At 28.0% G+C, this 19,671-nt stretch overlaps 1 long non-coding RNA gene across 4 annotated transcripts; it reads right to left on the reverse strand.

The window, feature by feature from the left end:
• Positions 1–13,657: 13,657 nt before the first annotated feature.
• On the reverse strand, positions 13,658–18,298 carry LOC129960498 (uncharacterized). 4 transcript variants are annotated; one of them, XR_008783603.1, is made up of 7 exons: positions 18,149–18,298; positions 17,782–18,059; positions 17,114–17,201; positions 16,586–16,738; positions 16,304–16,405; positions 15,931–16,209; positions 13,658–15,309 (listed from the first exon to the last, which is right to left on the reverse strand). It is a non-coding gene; the product is annotated as an uncharacterized LOC129960498 (long non-coding RNA). The 4 variants fall into 4 exon arrangements; XR_008783605.1 differs by having other exon boundaries at positions 18,136–18,298; XR_008783602.1 differs by having other exon boundaries at positions 17,782–18,298.
• Between the last annotated feature and the right edge of the window lie 1,373 nt (positions 18,299–19,671).

Raw genomic sequence — 19,671 nt, forward strand, 5'->3', positions numbered from 1 at the left:
TAAATTTGCCACTTACAACAACTATATAAGTTTTTAATCAAATGAAAGCACTAAATCCGTTAACCTCTCTTGGAGAAGAAACTGCTGTTCATCTAACATATAACCTGGAGGTGATCGAAATTGTGTCTTTCAAAATAAAAGACTTCTTTCTCAAAGAGAAAAAACTGACACTTTGTTCTCAAACCTTTTGTCTAAAAATTTTCGCTTGTCATGAAAAGACGACAAAATGAAAACTTCTAAAGCTTTTGTCACTCGCATAGATGACAAAGTTCAACTGAAAACCATCAAAAATGAGAAAACGAATACAGTGCTTGTCTCTTGTTCTTAAAGATGTCATTTAGAGACTAGTGTTTGATCATATTAAAATAATGCGAGGAAATTATTTCTAAAACAAAATATAATCATTTTAATTGATGTAAATATTTCTGAAGACTGTTACATCTGGAAAGATTTTTTTTTCCTTCACATGATTAAAACTAGCAATTTACGTTCTTATTTCTATTATAGTCTATTATCCTATATTTTTTTTATAAAATCAGTTTTAACTTTAGTTTTCATTATCTATATATAGAAAGATAGAGAAACTTAATTTAAAAAAAGAAAAAGTAGAATTTCAGGCAAAGTGATCCACGGCGTGAAAGGGCCATGTACATTCAATCACAATGTTGCCTACATTGTTAGTTGTCTTGTTTCAGTCAATTTTCAAATGCAGTTAAGAGGAAAAGGGCCAATTCTTAAATGAGCTTCCTTAATATTTTTTTTTAAAGTTTAAGCACAATTAGGGTTTAAAGCTGTGGCACTTGACAACTTTTCTTTTCTGATTTTGTATAGGATAATTTAGAAACATACATGTCGTAAAAAAATTTCAATTAGCCGTTTTTGTTGCCGTTCTGCTTGACAAATTGAGTTTTATTATTAGCTATTTCAAACTTATTTGTCAGTATTTGCACTTCTTTTATTCGTTAGTCCATAGCTCATCTTTACTAATATGTTTACAAACACTTCTACCTAAAACTTTTCGTTTTCAAAAAGATATTTTTCCTGTGTTTATAGCATTATATTTAAATTTCTCTTAACTTCTTAAAACCTGTCAAATGCCTAGTTAATATTGCAAAAATTTAAACATTTTTATACGACTCAATTAAAATTTTCTTTTTTTTTCTTTTGAAATCACAGATTTACTTCTCATTTTATAGCTTTATGTCACTATTTTAACCTCTTTATTCCTTTCATTCAATGACATTATATTATAATCTGCAAAAAATACAGTAGTTTCTATTCTTTTTTTTTTTTTTTGCATCAGTGTTCCATGATTCAAGATGTACTTATGATTCATAGTGCAGATGTGATAGTTTTATATTTTTCAATCTGGTAATCTTTAATATGACATTTTTAATGTGGAAACCTTTGTAGTTCGAATTTACAAATCGCATGCAATCTTACTTATTAACTTATATTGTACATAAAAGAATAAGTGAGAATCTTAAATCAATTATTGAAATTGACAAATAAGAAATATATAATTCTCCAAACATTTTATACTTTTATATAAAAACAATTTAACTATTAAATTGCTTAAAGCACTTGAATGTTAAATGTTGACTAATTTTTTTTCAGACGAAACACATTAATCAAACTGGTGGCCGCTTCGTAAATGTTTTGATATGATCAGTGACAGAACCACATTGTAGTCTTAAGCCTAGCCAATGATTATTACTAATAGAGGGTTAGCAAAAAAAAAAAAAATTATGCGCAATTAATGATTTTCCTTAGTGCTGCATTCTTCAAAGGAAATTCTGTTGAACTATCGAATTTATTCGCTTTTGAATTCTGAATAATTCTATTAATATGTTCAAGACTCTTTCTGCTCAAATAAATATAGGCAAAATCATTGCAAATTTTATAAACCTCTACAATTTTAATGCAAAGACTATACGGCAGAGTTCATTCATTTAACTTATTGCATTCTCTAATCATCACTTTCACATATCCGCGAACAGATAAAAAGTTCTGCCGCTGATAATTTTTTACAGTAAAAAATCTGCTATAGATTTAAAATTTTGACTGTAAAAAAAAACCCCGCTCAACAGTAAAATTGTTGGTTTTATTCCATTTTTATGATCTTCTATTGTCTTCTTTTTATTATTCAAAAAGTTCTGAAAGAAGAGAATTTTCTAACAATCTCGAGACTGAACATTTTTGACAAATATAAAATTTAATAGAAGAAATTAAGAGTTTCTGAAATTCAAAAGTCTTTGAGGAAGAAAAGGAATTCAATCTTTCAGTTCAACCCTCTATTGTATTATTTATTGATATTTTCCAAATGAAGTAACTTTTGTTTATCTAAAATAAAGAAAAGACCCAACACCGACCCTGAACCAAACCCGTACAGTAATTCGAATTCATATATTCATATAATTTCTGTTTCAATAATGATTCATTATTATTAGAAATATCAATTATTATTATTATTAGATTTCTATATAAAAAACATATTGTTTTCAGGCTTATTAATCAATGAGAAATCAGTGTCGTATCAAAGGTAATCGACATTCGAAGGATTATATAACCCCCCCCCCCCCGTTGTTATTAGAACTTTAATAAGAATATGGCACCTCCTGGAACATAGCACCACTTTTTCGCATTTTCATGACATTTCATTTTAAAAAGCGCGCTAATGTTTAGTTTCCATATTTCCTCATAAAACTAACACCCAGGACATCTATAGCCCACTTGCACTCTGATCACTACGTCTCTGCTCAAAATACGATTTTAAATCGTATTACAAATTTACATTTGCACACTAGACCTCAGTTAGTCAGCAACCATGAACATTTTAATATTTCATTACATTTAAGATTTAAGTAGAGCCACACAGTTTAATTTCTGATTTGTTTTAATTTAATACAAATACAAAATAATACAAGTTGTAATCATTATAATAAGTCTGTATGAACGGAATTTATATTAAGCTCTTTTTTTAAATTTAAAGTTAAAGTTTTTAAAAAAGTTAAGGGTTGTTTTTTTTTGTTTCAGAAATTTTTAAGAAATTTAATGTATACATACCGTATATAGACTACTACATTGTAACAAAATCCCTACATTTTGTTTCTAATAGTGACCGATCGTCTTTGTAGACAAACTAAGAAGTACCTAAGATTTTTTATTACTCACCACCAAACGCAATGACTAAATTCCATGATGCTAAAGAGAAAGTGTCCGCCTAAATGAAACAGTAGAATAGCTTCAAAGTGCGACAAAGACGGTCGGCTCCTTGAACAACTTTAATTAAATGAGCACCTATTCATTTCGTCTATTTACTTCCATGGATCTACAGCCTCTTGTTTTGTGAGACAGAGAATAAAGCTACAGCCTCTGGAGACCACCTGTTATAGGTCAGTCTGAGCTGTATTGTCTAGATCCTGTGAAGGAAATCGAAGTAATTGGGAGAGAAGTGCAAAGCGGGTGGAAGATTAATGGCACATTGTAATAGTAGATAGTAGTAGTCTGTTGTTTTAAAAAGCTTAAAACAAGATTACTTAATCTTAGTCTATCTTCGAAACAAATTTCCTATCAAATCACAGCTATTTTTATTGGAAATTTTATATCACTGATCAAAAAGAGATCAAAGTTTGTAATATGTGAGCATAAGTTTTTTTATTTAATTTATTAAATAAACTGAAGGGTTTTTATGGAAGTATTATTTACTAACATTTTATTCAGGTGTCCACTTTAATTGTGACCAAATAGTTAATTTCTAAAGAAAAAATTACATGCATCCAATCGGAAAAATTTTCTAATGATGTAAAAAAATTCTAATTTACGTTGTTTGAATCAATAAATTTAATTTTGAAAAATTATGATCTACATTTCTACAATTCCTTTGCTCTTTTCATCATAATTCGAAAAATATTCAGTACTTGTTTATTATTTATAGCTCGCAAATTCATTTGTAGATTTTTAGATTTTATCTCAAAGTTGCCAAGTTTCCTAATATATAATGTAAACAATTTTGACTATTTAGTTCGCTTGGCGATGAAACTTGTAGGTATTAAATATAAAAAAACCCAAATATTCTTGTCTCAATAACATATTGCTCCTTTTATAAATTTCTACTTTTCTTGAATTATAATTAAGTGAGTTTTTATTTCATTATTTCAGACCAATCAACGGCTGCCTCGAGGAAACGCATTAGTTTATATGTGAGTTTTTCTAGAAACTTCTATTGAAATGGTTTAAAAATCGATTAAAATATTTGTATTCCTTAACATTTATAAAACATTATTATTAAAAATAACAAATATTTATTATAATTTTAAGACAGAATTACTGAATTACGAAATATGCAATCCAAAATAATCCTCGGCTAATATTTTTTAGTTCTTTTGTTTTTTATCTGTCCACCAAATTCATAAAAACTATCGAAATTATCACCCCCTTCCGTACCATTGATTTTTTCAAAGCATTTTTTTTTTGTTTGTTTACAACATTATTTTTCGTCTATATTTTTTACTTCTGTTACTTGGTGTTGTTAAGCAGCGAGAAGAATCCAAATTCGTTAATTTAAATTTGAGTACTTTTTATATTACTAACACTCGAAGGGGCAAAAAGCGATGCAAATGGTGAGAATATAAGTGGGATGACATTATATCTTTCTTCATAAAATTCTTGTAGTTGAAATCCAATCCAATAACATAAACTCAAAAGAATTCAGTGTTTCTCTGTCTCTCTCAGAAAATCAATTCAGTTACTCATCTAAGTTTCACTTTTAAAAAAAATCATTTTGTATTAACATGCCTTGAGGAATCCTTATCTTAAATTTAGTCTGGACCAATTCTTATAGCTCTGATGTTCTTTATAAACTAAATTCTATTCAACTGCATAGCTACTAGCAATGCATGTCGATCTTAAATATTGGTTTTCTTCTTCTTTGGTCTGAAAAACAGAATCAACAACTGTTCTAATACCCGGTGTTGAAGAAAACAGCCAGAAGGCGATCTGGTGCTCTTAAATATTTAAATCAATGCTTCAACTATTTTTGGCTCAATTTTCCATGATTCCCGAGGGAAAACTTTTGAATTCCTTGTATAATCTTTTGAATAATCCAAGATTTACCAGGAAACTCTTAATTTTAAGTTCCAAGTATAACTAGGTGTTACTAAGAATACTTTTTAATAAAAGGTTTCGGAAATGCAGGACTCATTTTCTGGACCTTATTTAAAATAATTATTTCCTTCTTTCACTAAAAAATTCATAATTTCCTGATTCTTACTAATTTTTATTATATAAAATGAATTTTTTTACGTATTGTGCATAAAATAATTTATTTATTGTATACAAAGTAGAGATGAAACAAATTACTTGGATATTTATTCAATAAATTTTGATAGAATGAATGCCGAAATAATTTACCAAAATATAGTTGATTACTATATATTTTTTTAATAGTTTTATTCGCATAAAATACATTGCAAACATTGGTGCAAACGATTAAGTAATATATATATATATATATAAACAGACTCGTAAAAATTCGTCATCAAGCATCCAATTTTGTTGATATTTTAAGTTAACATTCACTTACGCTTATACTTTAATTAAGAATGACTAAGACAGATTTTCATTAGTGGTAAATTATAAAATTTTTAATACTTTTTACAGCTTTCTACTTAGTGCATGAAAACTTAAAATCTAAGAAAGGAAACATTTGAAAGAACTTACCTGGTTCCGCATGAATTAATAACAAAAGATTTTAAATTCATTTTTTTAAAAACGGAGCTTTGCTTCTTGGCTATTATCTAAAGGTGTAGTTTTCTACAGATACTTCAACTATTCATTGGTTAAGTGCTTTTGAAAATCCTTCTCCAACCAGAACAAAAGAATTTTAACACGAAGAATTATCCTCATCCTGTCAAAACACTCGAGGTAATATGAACAACCATCTCGAAATTATCATGAATCTGTATGAAGCAACATGAAAACGATTACGTTTTTCTAAGAGCTATCATTAGTCACGACCCATCTTTTCACACTAAAGACACCTACAGTTACTGAAATAGAAGTGTTTCAATTTAAAACAATTATTATAATTTAAAAGAAGCGATTACCTGAAAAATTCTCATTCACTTGCTCATCGACCCTCCAGGAAATGGTTGTGTTCTCGTTTCCTTTAACACCTTCACGAAGTTAATGTGGTCGCTATAACAAAACTCGTACTCAAAAAGTCTTGAGTATGCTTACATATGAATTTAATTCTACCATTAGATTGAAAATTTGTAATTAGATAATTAATGTATAGAGATATTTTAACATCAACTTTACAGCTTTACATTTTTAGTTGTACAGTTTTAACTTCACCTTTACAGCAAGCACATTTTCCCAATTCTCATATTTTAAACTTTAAGGAATAAATTTTTATGAATTTTTAAAACTAACTTTTAAGGCATTTAATTAAAGTAGATTCATATTTTTAGGCTATTACTCTGATATGTATATTGTTATTTCAAATATCAGGATACTGGGCCAATAAAACGATACCTCATTTTTTCAAAATACTTATAATCCAGAATAAAAATAAGGGACCCCTAAACTAATCCCAAAAGAATTAAGTGTATTATAGATGTTTGCACTAGATATTGTAAGGAATGAAAAGATTCGAGTGAAAAAAATGCACGAATAATTAATCCATTTTATACTTTTGCTTTGTTACTATTCAAAGAAGCAGTTACTTTTTTAAAAAGAAGTTTCCTTAAATAAAAAATCGGAAGATGTTTGATTTCATTGTTACTATTTCAATTAGGTATCATCATTGAGTTTTCCTATTTGAATTAATGTTGTTTCAAGACTTCCTAAAATATTTCTTTTTCTAAAACGATAAATTTTTTTTAAGATTAAGTTTTATTTCTTAACAAAGAATTTTTTTTGAAAGTTTGATTCGAAAGAATTTGAAAGTAATTAAAAATGCCTTAAGCCCTTTTAATATTCAAGACATGTTCCAATAAATATTTGTTTTCTATACTCTCTAGATTAGCTATTTCACAGGTTAAAATCTTTACATTTCAATGATAAAAATTCTGCTAGCAATATGAGTGATTCCACACTTATTATTCAACTTCAAAATAATAGATTCTGTCTTAAAATTGAGTCTGCTTTCATAAAATGGAAAAAACATCAAGATGTTTTCATTTTATTAGTATTAAATCTGTATTTATGTACTACAAAATAATAGAGGTATTACAAGAATAACTACGTTTTTCACAGTTTATTTCTTATGATATTTTTATTAAACTATCATCTTACTTTATTTTTTTTATATTATATAGATTACTTGAGTAAAAGAAAAACTTTTGTGTCATGGAAATGTACATTTTCATTCTACATCCGTCTTAATAAATTATCATTCATTATATGCCTTACGCAACGAATGATATTATTTTTTATTGAATAATGTATATTTTGGTTTGGTTAGAACATTAAAGAAAATCTATAGCATCCGATAATTTTCTGCAATATCAAAGATTTCAAATAGAAGATACAGAATCTCTTACTTGATTCGGAATTCAATCATATATAAAAGTATTATTGTACTTTTTATTAAAATTGTATGGACAAATTTAAACATTTCAGTACATTGAATTTATTTTACACATAATCATTTGAAAAATAAAAAATAAAATTCTTTTTTCAAATGATTACGCATTTCGTTGTGTTTTTATCAAGGTTTGTATCCGTTTGTAGGTATTTTTATCAAGAAATCATGAAATATTTTGATAAACAAGAAAACAAAATAAGTAAAAAAAAAACAAAAAAACCCTGCAAATTATCTTCATATAGTGAATAAGTTCTGTAGTGAAAATTGTTTTAATACATGAAACATAGATAGTTTTATAGAAAAAAAGTGATAATTTTTAAATTGGAAATAGATCCATGTGTTACAGAAAGATACAAGCAGATAATTTTTTATGCCATTTCATGTTGATTTCATTGCATTCGCGCATTTTTTTACAATATATATGTCACATACAAAGTATATATTATATAACAAATCATCTAATTAAAAAAATTTTTAGTTAATATATCTTTATTGAATAAAAAGTTTTGTTTTCACAATTAATATATTTTAAAGAATTTTTCTTGTTTGCTTAAAACTTTGTATAATAAAATATAAACATCGATCTAATAATTTCTTTTTATTCTTTGCAAACATTTAAAAAATATAAGTATTAATCTTAAAAACGGCTGAAAATTTTAAAAAATATGTAAACATTCTAGATACGAACAAAAACTTATGTTTGTTTGTTTTTTAACTTATTTCTATTCTTAGAACTTATTTCTAAACTAACGGATTTTTTATTCATATTTGTTTCCTTATTCTCCTTACTTTAGATCACTGAGGAACTATTTTTAGAATAAGAATCACCTTTATGGATTTTTTTATTCAACCTTTACGTCAGAAGAAAATCGTCTTTCGTCTTAAGAAACTCGTAGCTTATATGAAAAGATAACTGTAACTCAAGACAAACATTAAAGTCTCATTTATCTCATCTGATGGATTTTTCCAAGTTCAAGTTCCACCTTTTCTCGAAAGCTAAATATTCGACAGGTTATCTTTAAGTTGTGACACAATGTACACAAAGAAGAAAAAATCTGTAACTTAGTCTTCAGAAATGTGAAAAAATGAATTTATGCATTATTATTAAAATAAAATTGTAATATAATGATAGATGTCCTTATTAAAATAAAAAAATGGATAAAGAATTTTATTCCGGAAGTATACTTTTTTATTTGGTGTACATAAAACAGCATGATATAATTTTATGTGAAATAATTTAAATTTAAAAATAATAATAACTTCTATCTTTTTTTGAGCAACACGCCCATAATTGTTTGTCGTTTAATGCTTTGTTTGAACATTCTAATAGTTCATCTCTTTTTACTTTTCAGAAATTGAATATTCTGATATTACATCTTTTTTTTTTACTTTTCAGAAATCGAAAAATCTGATATTTCATCTTTTTTTTACTTTTTAGAAATTAAACATTCTGATATTTCATCTTTTTTTATTTTTCAGAAATTGGACATTCATTGGACATTTTTTTTTTTTTTTTTTTTTTTACTTTTTAGAAACTGAACATTCTTATAATGCATCTTTTTTTTTTACTTTTTAGAAATTGAACATTCTTATAATACATCTTTTTTTTTACTTTCGTTTAAATGACATCTATTGTAGAATTTGAAAAAAAAATTGGAAGAATGTATCTTCATCTCTTCTGAAATAATTATAAGATATTTAACATACTAATGTGTTTAATATGAAAACATGTTGTTTGTTTTTCTCTAATGGAGACTTAAAGCACATAATGCATTTACGAAATAGCAATTTTATGAACAAAAGACACAATTATCTAATGGCACGTTTTTGAATACATTTCCTTTCGTGTCAGCTTTGCTGTATTTTCAAACCCTGCATGCGATATGTACTCCATTAAAATGTTAACGAATTTTAGAAATTGTGTTGCTTGACAAGTAGTTTTTGGAATGAAGAATTACACTGAGCAATGTAATCCATACTTTACTAAAAATGAAAACTACTTTTAATTGTTAAAGATGAAAAATTAAAAGTTCCACTTAAAAAAAGTATTATTTATTTCATATTTATTTTCAGAAATATCGAACAAGAATTTTAATCCAATAAATAAATCAACTGTACAGCAGAAGATGATTAGCTCTTCTCCTGCCTTTCTTAGGATTTCTTTTGACACTGCCATAGAGACTGAAGGCAAATGAATATAAGTTTTGTTTCTAAACGACGTTGCGATAGTATATTATTTTGTTGTTGAACTTCATTATTACATAACTCATTTGAACCAGACGATAGTAGCAAATTTAATTTGCATGTTGAATTAATACCCTCTTTTGACATTGGCATAAAGATTGCAGACAAGGGAATATAAATGCACTAGAACTATTCTTAAGAAAGTGGGCATCCGAAAATAAAAATGCTTTTGAAATTATTTAACGTTTTAAGACCATGTATTTTATCTATAATTTACTATAGTTTAGTAAGATAGTATAATAACTATCTTAGTATACTATCTTATTATAATTTAGTATAGTATAAATTTAGTTTGCATGTTAAATAAATGCACTCTTTTGAGACTAGCATAGGGAATGAAGGTAAGGGAATATAAATCCTATTTCTAAACAATGTTGTAATAGTATATTGTCTTATTGCTGAACATCATAATAACAAAATTCGTTTAAAACAGATGATAGTAGGAAATTTAGTTTGCTTGTGAAATGAATGCTTTCTTTGGCATTGGCATTGGGCTGCAGCTAAGGGGATATAAATACACTAGCACTAATCTTAAGAAAGAAAGCATACAAAACACAAAAATGCTTCTGTAATTATTTCACATTTTAAGATCAAATATTATGTGGAATTATCAAGTATGTATGGGACGATTGAAATCATTTTAATCTTGATTTCATTTATCTTTAGCTATTTCATATAGCGGCATCGCTCAAAATTAATATTTATTTATGTATAATATTCTTATTTTAAAAATTAAATGTATATAATATATACAGTCTTTTTTATCCTCGAGGCCGTTTTAGCGCGAACAAAGCAGCATTTTGATACCTTTTTGTTAGGCGTTTTGTTTGAATTCCTTACCTCCAACTTAAAAAGATTACACACACATTTTAGCGTATAAAACTTTTATATTCACGCACTTTATTAATCTTTAAACCTACACGTGGTATTTCAAATTTAGTTTTTTTTTTTTTTTTAATTTTTAAAGAAGAATGATAGTTATCGCCACGCATCGAATTTTCGAACCAGATAAAGCTGTCACCTCTCGAGTTGCGGCATTAAATCATGTGCCGAGTGAGAGTCGCCTTTCGTGGACAAAGCATGAATACACAACATGGCTGGATTGAGGCCTCAGATCTTGATCACATATAATCTATTAAATTTGTATGGTATCTCAATCCTTTTCTTTCTTTCAATTCTTTTAGACTCAATTAAATAACTATCTTAATCCAATTTTAAAACATAACATGAAAACTTCAAAAAAATAGTGAAAGATTAGATCATAGTCTTGCTGCTACTGTAATTCAAAATCATCTGTGTTAAATTTTCAAATTAATAGTTTTTTTTAAAAAATGACCCTGAAAGTACAACACTGCATTGATTACATTTTAAATATTAAGATGGTATTAAATCATTCCTTGTATGGTAATTTCTTTTGAAATTATTGCAGATAAATAAAAATTTCTAATTAAATGAATATTTAAATATCTTCGACTAAAATATTGACGGTATTCTTTCTTTTGATTTAATGAATATGGGGAAATTAAGTTGCCACCTATCCTATCGCTTAGAAGGAGAGGAAGCTATGCATGTGTACAAGTTCTAGAATCATTTAAATTAAAATAAACCGCTACCTAGCCATGATTATAGGTAATCTGATAAAATATCTCTTTTGAAACGCCGATTCGCATAAAAATATTAATTTTGAAGTTTAAAAAATTTCCCAATTAATTTCCCTGTTTTTCTTCACATTAAAACTTAATCAGTGAACAACCAAGTTGCAGAGGGATGGCAGAAGATAAAAATGCTTCAGTTGCCACTGATATCCCAAAATTCATTTGGATGCTTATAATGCTTTGTTGGTCACATTCGCTGGATCAAAGTCCTTAAAAGACTGTGCAACTTCTTTGATTAACAACAAAAATTGGTAATTGCGATTTCAAAAGTTATCCACTATTTGAATAAATAATTATATCCTTCCTGAAGTACGATATCATATCCCATAATGAAATCAGTTGAATTTTAAAGGTTAGTGTAAAAGGCTTACATGAAGAAATGGTTGATGTAAGGGGATGACAAACTGCACTCAAATTTATGTTAGCTGTTACTGGAGAAACTAAAAATTAGGAATTGTTTCATAGTGCAATCCTTGAAAGAAACAATTTTTTTAATGTTCTACGACTTAATATTACTATATACAGAACATCTATTCGAATCTATGTTCAATGGAAGTTCGACAGATTGGCAATTGAAGAGAGAATCCAATTCTTATAATAAAAAATTTCTCCACAATACAGGGCTATTATAAATAAATATCCCAACTTTGCAGAGTTATTAAAAGAAAAGGAAAGGAAATAAAGTGTAATTTTTGATTGAAAACAGCATTACAAGTAGCCATGGAAAAGTAAATTTAACACAGTCATAAATATTCATTACAAGCCCCATCTAAAAGAACTATTAAGAAAAGATAACTCGTGCCCTATTTTTTCAGCATCCGATATGATGCTTTGAAAGCCTGTCGAGTGGTATGTTTTAAGTTCAGCGTCTGTAGGTGGTGATGAAATAGATGTTAAATGTAGTCCAATAAAATAAAAATTCTAATATTTCAATACAAGCATATATACATATGCTCGAAGCTTCACATCAGGCAAACAAAAAAAATGCAAGACTAGTTATAAGTATCAAATGCGAGTCAACATAAGTGTCGAATTTAATCTTTCAACATTCAGTTATTTTTGATGAACAAACTATTGAATATTTTCATTCAATAACCTTCCAAAGTTAGAATATTTATGATCGCTTTGTAGTAATTGTAGAAAAGATCCTATTTGAAAACTAGTACAAAAAGAAGTTCGGGCTTGAATTGGCGATACATACAAGTATTTATTCTTCCTTCATTAGAATTCTTTATCTAAATAAAATTAAGTAATTTTATTGTGGAAGTTGCTATTCAAACGAAAAAATAAAGATTGGAACTTCAGAGTAAAAAGATGCAATTCACAACTTGCACGTTTTAAAAGATTCAGTTAATGATCTCAAATATGTATTCACTTGCGATTATAGAAAGGAAGATGAAAGGAATAACGATGTTTTATTTTATAGATTGGAATCAAGATGAATTAAAATAACATAACGTTAGATGATATTCTAAGAGGAAATTTGAATTTCTATTTGCCTTCGAACTCGCGCAATTCTACTTTGTTTGCGGAAAATTACCATTCTCAAGCATTTTTTTCATTCAATTCCAGAAAAATGAATTTAGAGAGATTTATATTTCAATATAAATCCCATGACTTTAAAAATAGACTAGAAACAAGTTTCATTAAATCTAGAAATGTACACATTAAATTCTTGCTCAAATGAGTAAAAATTGCTTTTACTGCTGTGTGCAACTGAAGCGAATGAAAATTCAGTACATAAATTGCTCGAGTTTAGAGTTTCCAAATTCTGCCAAATAACTCAAGCGTAATTCATAAGAAATAATTTCAAATATTTGAATACAAAATACGAAAGCTTTATTTGCTAAATTTCTATACAGATATATGCAATGCAATGGTTAACAAGATTATTGCAGCAGTGAATGTAATGCATTTAAAATAAAAATTTAGTATATACTAAAGTAAAATATCAAAAGCAATTTTACATTAACTAGGCATACATGCATTCAGGCAGTTTAAGTAAAACATTCAATTTTTATTCATATGCTCCAACTTAAAATTAAATAGCACATGTATGAATTTTTAATGAAAAACTAACATTTCCATCGATGATTAATAAAAACATAGCATGAACGGAGGGAAAAAAAATCACAACACATCTTTACAAATTACTACATAATGGATAACGGAATTTTTTTTATTTAGAATTTTTAAATGTATAATGCATATTTAAGATTTTATTAATATTTAACATTATACCATAATATTTAACATTTCATTAAATTAGGAAGAATGTTTCGTGCAAATTTTATTCAGTAGAAACTTATAATTCAAAATTCCTAACTTTCCCCTAATCATAATTGGAAAACGAAAATTAAAAATTAAACTATACCATTTACCATTCATTTCATCCATTCGCTATTCTAGAAATAAAACGATATTCCGACAATCTATCCCCATACAATTTCTCTTAAAAAAGCATTCTGATCACCATGGTGATCAGGCACGGTGATCAAATGCTTTTGAAGAGGACAAGAATATTTCCATTGGTTGGCCGGCCGAACCAGTCAAAATATCCTTTGTCCGCGGATAAAGATTTACAGAAAATTTAGAGCCAAAATGTAAAATATATTTAAAATTCACGATTTAAAATTTTCTATTGATATTGCTAAATTTTATTTTAAATTTAATAAAAAGATTAGTTTTTAAAAATATTTATAAATGGATGCAATGAATAGACAAAGGTAAAATCTCTGAAACTTAAACTAAATTAATTCTTTGCATATATTTTTAAAATTTTAACTTAAGAACAATTAAAGGCTAGAAATTAAGATGAAGATAATGCATGCAAAATAAATCTTGCAATATAAAAATTGTTCTCAAACATTCAAATTAGAAATTTGTTTAAAGACATTTCATATTCAATTAATACTTCTATGCAATTATAATTTATTTTTCAAAACTCGGGATTCTTTCATGTGTTCCAATACAAGATAACTGCAATATTTTCAACCTTATTTCAAACGATTAGAAAAACCAATATATTTGTTAACAATGCATCTTCCTACATCGTATACATAAGACAGAAACATTTTTCCTTTAAGGAATATTCCATACATTAATCAAACACAAGTACATATTAAACGCCACATATTAATAAACTTGTAGATTGAAGCTCTGATTATCGAGATTTCGAGATTGATAACTAAGGGAAATTTAATGAAATTCATTTACATAATTGATACTAGCATTACAGAGATCAAAATCCAAATTTCGTTATAGATACAGGAATGAAACACCTATTCGAATATGAAGGATTCTTTTATAATCGTCATTCAAAATCACAAAATGAAGATTTAGAAATAAACAAGGTCAAGAAATGGCTTCAGTTACAACGAAGTGGTTCAGTTTTCTTTATAAAATTGGTTTGTAAATGGAAAGAAATTCTGCCGATATAATAGAAAGATTACAGTAATGAAAATCCAAGATTTTTAAAGTTGTATAGTGGCAATCTGTCATGTCAAACAATTCTTATCAAATTTAGTAATAACAAATATGTTCTCAAATGCAATTTATATTATTATTTGCGAAAATTAAATCTAGGTTTTGTTACAAATTTGTTATACCGCTGTTTTTATAATATCCGTTTCTTCCATTGAGTCAATTAGTTCCGTTTGAAATTTGCTTCTGAACATATTGATAATATAAAAATTCAAATATAGTCTTCGTCCGTAATTGAACTGTGCAGCATCCGCACTCCAATATGCGCTTGATGAAGGGTCCAGGTATTGTCTTATTCCAGGATCACATCGACGAAGGCGTATTCTTAACAGACACCTGAAGGGAATATTAAATATTTTAAATCAATTCAATTTCAATACCAATTCCATTGAATGTCAAATATCATTAATATTTCTCATAAAGTGTAATCCAAGAATATGATTATAGTTGAATAAATTGCCTATTTAATCTTTTTAAAGTTCATACCAAGAATTAAATCCTAATAAAGCTATTTGCACTATTTTAATTGCACTTTTAGAATTTATCTAAATATTTAAGTTATTTATCATAGTAAAAAGCCTTTTCCTGAAAGTTTCGAGTATGTATTATTTAAGATAAACTGTGATGACTAATAACTTTGCTTAATGAAGGATTAATAAACGTTTCTTCGCCAACCACCCTTAAAATACTCTCCAAATGGACGTCTTATATACAGATACAATGAAATGTCGCTTGAAAAGCATTTAGTTTTCATTCTGTGGGCAGAAACCAAAATATTGGGATTTTCACATTAGACTCTTGAAAAAACAATGTAATTAATGCCCTTACCAAGATAATATATTATTAAAAATAAGGAATCATTGAGAAGAGGAAATTGAAAGCCAATAGCAAATAATTTTATGATCCTTGAAAATAAGTTAATCCGGAAATAAAAAGATTTAAAAGAAACGCAATTACCCAACATTTCACGTTCTGTCACTGTACGTGAAGCGGCTTATAGCAGAGCAACATTTTAGTGGTGAGGAGGACTTGCAGAAGGCTGTCACATGGTAGATTCATTCTCAATAGACCGATTTCTACAGACACTATAGTTGCAGAAGTTGATCTCGGAATGGCAAGCGTTTCAAATTCGACGATTCCCATATTGAGAAATAACTGGATATGCTGCTTCTGTTTTGCTGGATATTTACAGATGATTGTGGTTTGTCTCCTTGCAGCTTACTGGAAATTTGCCTTCTACAAGAATAAAAATGATTAGAAAATGTCATGTTCATGCTATTTAATTTGATTAAGAATTCGAATGTATACTTAGATTTCCCAATATTTTTACGTCATCAGTAGTGAGTATTTCATAGCATCCAGCTTAGTTGATGTCAGATCAGAGCATGTGTGGAGCCAAGAAAGCAGTATCTTCTGGTGATAAGTGATAAACCTGTAGTCAGCAAAAGATCATGACTATAGATCAAAACCTATTCGGAATTATGTTTAAAAAATATTGTTATAAGAGGTAATAAGTCAAATTATAAACCTATTTTACATTCGTAAAGTAGGTTATTTAATGATCAAATGTATGAATGAATATATCCTATATTCATTTCCGTATGACAATTACCGAAATTCTTGCAACATGCCGATATCGCTTCAGAATCATTCAGGTAACTTTCTTCTGTTGAGAAATAGCTGGAAAGCCCGCTTCTGTCTTAATAGAAGCTTCCACATAAATTATATGTAGTTTGCCTCCGCATGGCTTCAGAAAACTTGCTTTCTAGAAAAAAATATTTGAAAATGCCATGGCGTTTCGATTATTTCAAGTAATTAATAAGATTATGCATTGATTGTATTTCAAATAATTCAGTAACTGAAATTTAGCAATGCAAGTATATAGTCATTTTTGGCGACTATTTTATAATATGCAGCATAAATGGCGTCAATTCCAAAGCTATATGGAATCACGAAATCCTTATTACTTCATGGATGGATAACATGTCTTGATTCAGAAAAAGACATTTAATATAAGCAGTAGGTACTCCAAATTTTATATATCTATAAAAGCAAAATGATGTACATTGATTATTAAATTGCAACTTTACCAAATTCTATCTATATTTTGGTACGACTATTATCAGTTCTTGCAACTTACCGTTATCTCTACGATACCATTCCGAGAAAATAAATTTCTCGATCACCCAGATTGCTGGTAGAGAATTTGTCAGAAACTGAAGTAGTCGCTACAAATGAACATTGAAATATCGTCATTAAGAATTTTATTTAATCAGGTGTACATGCATTGACATAATTAAAAATAAAAAAAGCAAAGTACACAAGAATTCATTTCTTTTGAAGCTATCAAACGCTGGCAGCATTTTAAATATATTTGTAAAAAGATCTAAACTTGTTATTGATCATACTAATGTGTTGGTTCGAGAATCTTTCGTGAGCTATGCAAATGTTTAAAAACATAAGTTTTGCATTCAATTAAAATACAGTCGATAACTGTCTAATGAAGATCGCTGTACAGTTTCTCCACCAATCTTCATTAAATGCTCTTCAAATAAAAGCCATCATAAAGCGATAAAATTAAATTTCGTTTGAAAAACATTCATTTATTTTATGTAAGAATCCAACTGAAATTTTGTTCATTGAGGTATTGAGACACTCGGGAAAGCGTTTTATACTTATTAGTTGCATATATATTATATATAATTAGGAGTAATAGGATTAAAAATGGATTTTTTACAAATTAACAGTAAAATGCTTATTCAGAAAATCAGATCCTCTATATCCAAAAGCTTTATGAAACAAAATTACCTGGAAATATTTCTTGTTCTATTTCTGCACATTAAAAAGGTTTCTGGCCTGGCAACATTTTACTTGTGACGAGGAGACATGCAAAAGGCTGTCGCATGTTGATTCCATGCTCTGGCGATTGATTTGTTCGGTCCCTCTACTCACGAAAGATGATCTCGGGATGGCACGCGCTTCAGTTCCTCTGCTTTTCTATTTTCAGAAATAGCTAGAAATTATGCATCCGTTTTAATAGATGTTGACGAGTAATTATGGTTTGCCTCCTTGCAGTTCAATGTTTTCTGGAAAATCAAATAAAATGGTTAGAGAATGTCATTTTTGTGATTTCAATATTATAAATAAGAAACGAAAGGATACTTGATTTTCCAACATTTCAATGTCATCTGCAGTGAGCATTTCACAACATACATCGCAATAGATGTCGGTTCATAATAAGTGTGGTAACGGAGACAGCAATCTCACTTTTAGTGTAAATGGGGACCCTTTATTGAACAAAAGGTTACTATGCATCAAAATCTAATCCAACCTACATATAAATATTATAAAAAATACAAAGTTTAATTATATAATAACCTACTTCACATTCGTCAAGTTATTTAATAATGAAATGAATAATTATATTCTATATTCATTTTAATATGATAATTATCAAAATTCTTGCAACTTACCTCAATTATTCCGAAGGATATCAGTAACACTAACCAAGTCTTATTACGTTGATAAATAATTGTAAATTCTGCTTCTGTTTTGATAGATAGTTTCAAGTAGTAATGGTTTGCTTCCTAATTTAAGAGAAATTTTTTAGAAAAATATTTGTGAATACCATGGTCTTTTGGTTATTTCAGATAATTAATATAACTATTAATTCAGAAACTAACTATATACATGCGTTGCCAAAATGGGTCATTTTAGTGAGTATTCCATCACATTCAGCAAGAATGCCGTCAATTTTGGACATATGTGGAATCTCGAAAGTTAATTACTTCATGGGTGGATAGTACGTCTTTATTCAGAAAAACAAGTTTAATATAGACAGCATGTGTTCCAATTTGTATATACCTATAAAAATATAAAGTGTACATTGTTAGCTACAATTTAATAGTTAAAACCTCTATTTTGGCATGACAATTATAAATTTTTGTAGCTTATATTTATCTCTTCGATACTATATTGAGAAGAAGTTTCCATATCATCCAGATTGCTGCCGAATATGTGTCAGATATTGAAGAGTCACTCTACAAATGGACATGGGCACATCTCCAATAAGAACAGAAATCTTATTCCATTATTTAAATCGGATATACATGCAATAAACACAATAACATTTTTTGGAAGTTAACAGCAATTTAATTCCCAATTGATAATCAAACTACTCTCAGTATTTTAAATGCATTTGTAACATGTTAAAATAGTTTTATTTATCCTAGTGTTAGTTTCTCAATCTTACGAAGGGTATGCAAGCGTATTATTTTAATGACAAATGTTGCCATCAATTTATTAATCCTCCTTTTAACAATCATTGATTATACTGAAGATTACAGTACAGTTTTCCCTCCGAGCGCCATCAAATATCCTCCAAATAGAAACCAGCGTATAGTGATAAAATGAAGTTACGCTTGAAAAACATTCAATTTTCATTCTGTCAGACGACAGTTGAACTGTTGTGGTTTGACATATTTAGACGTTATAAAAACACTGCTTTGTGATCATAATGACCTACATATACACATCTCATTAGGACTAATATAGGATTGGAGATATTTTTTTTCAAACCAATAGTAAAATATTTCATTCATCCAGAAAAATTCTAGGAAAGGCAAAGACTTTAAAGAAAGAAATTTACCTGGAAAAATTTCTTGTCCTCTTTTAGCACTTCAAATGGTTCCATCCAAG

This window comes from Argiope bruennichi, chromosome X2 (genome assembly GCF_947563725.1).
Source record: "Argiope bruennichi chromosome X2, qqArgBrue1.1, whole genome shotgun sequence".
Lineage (NCBI taxonomy): Eukaryota > Metazoa > Arthropoda > Arachnida > Araneae > Araneidae > Argiope > Argiope bruennichi.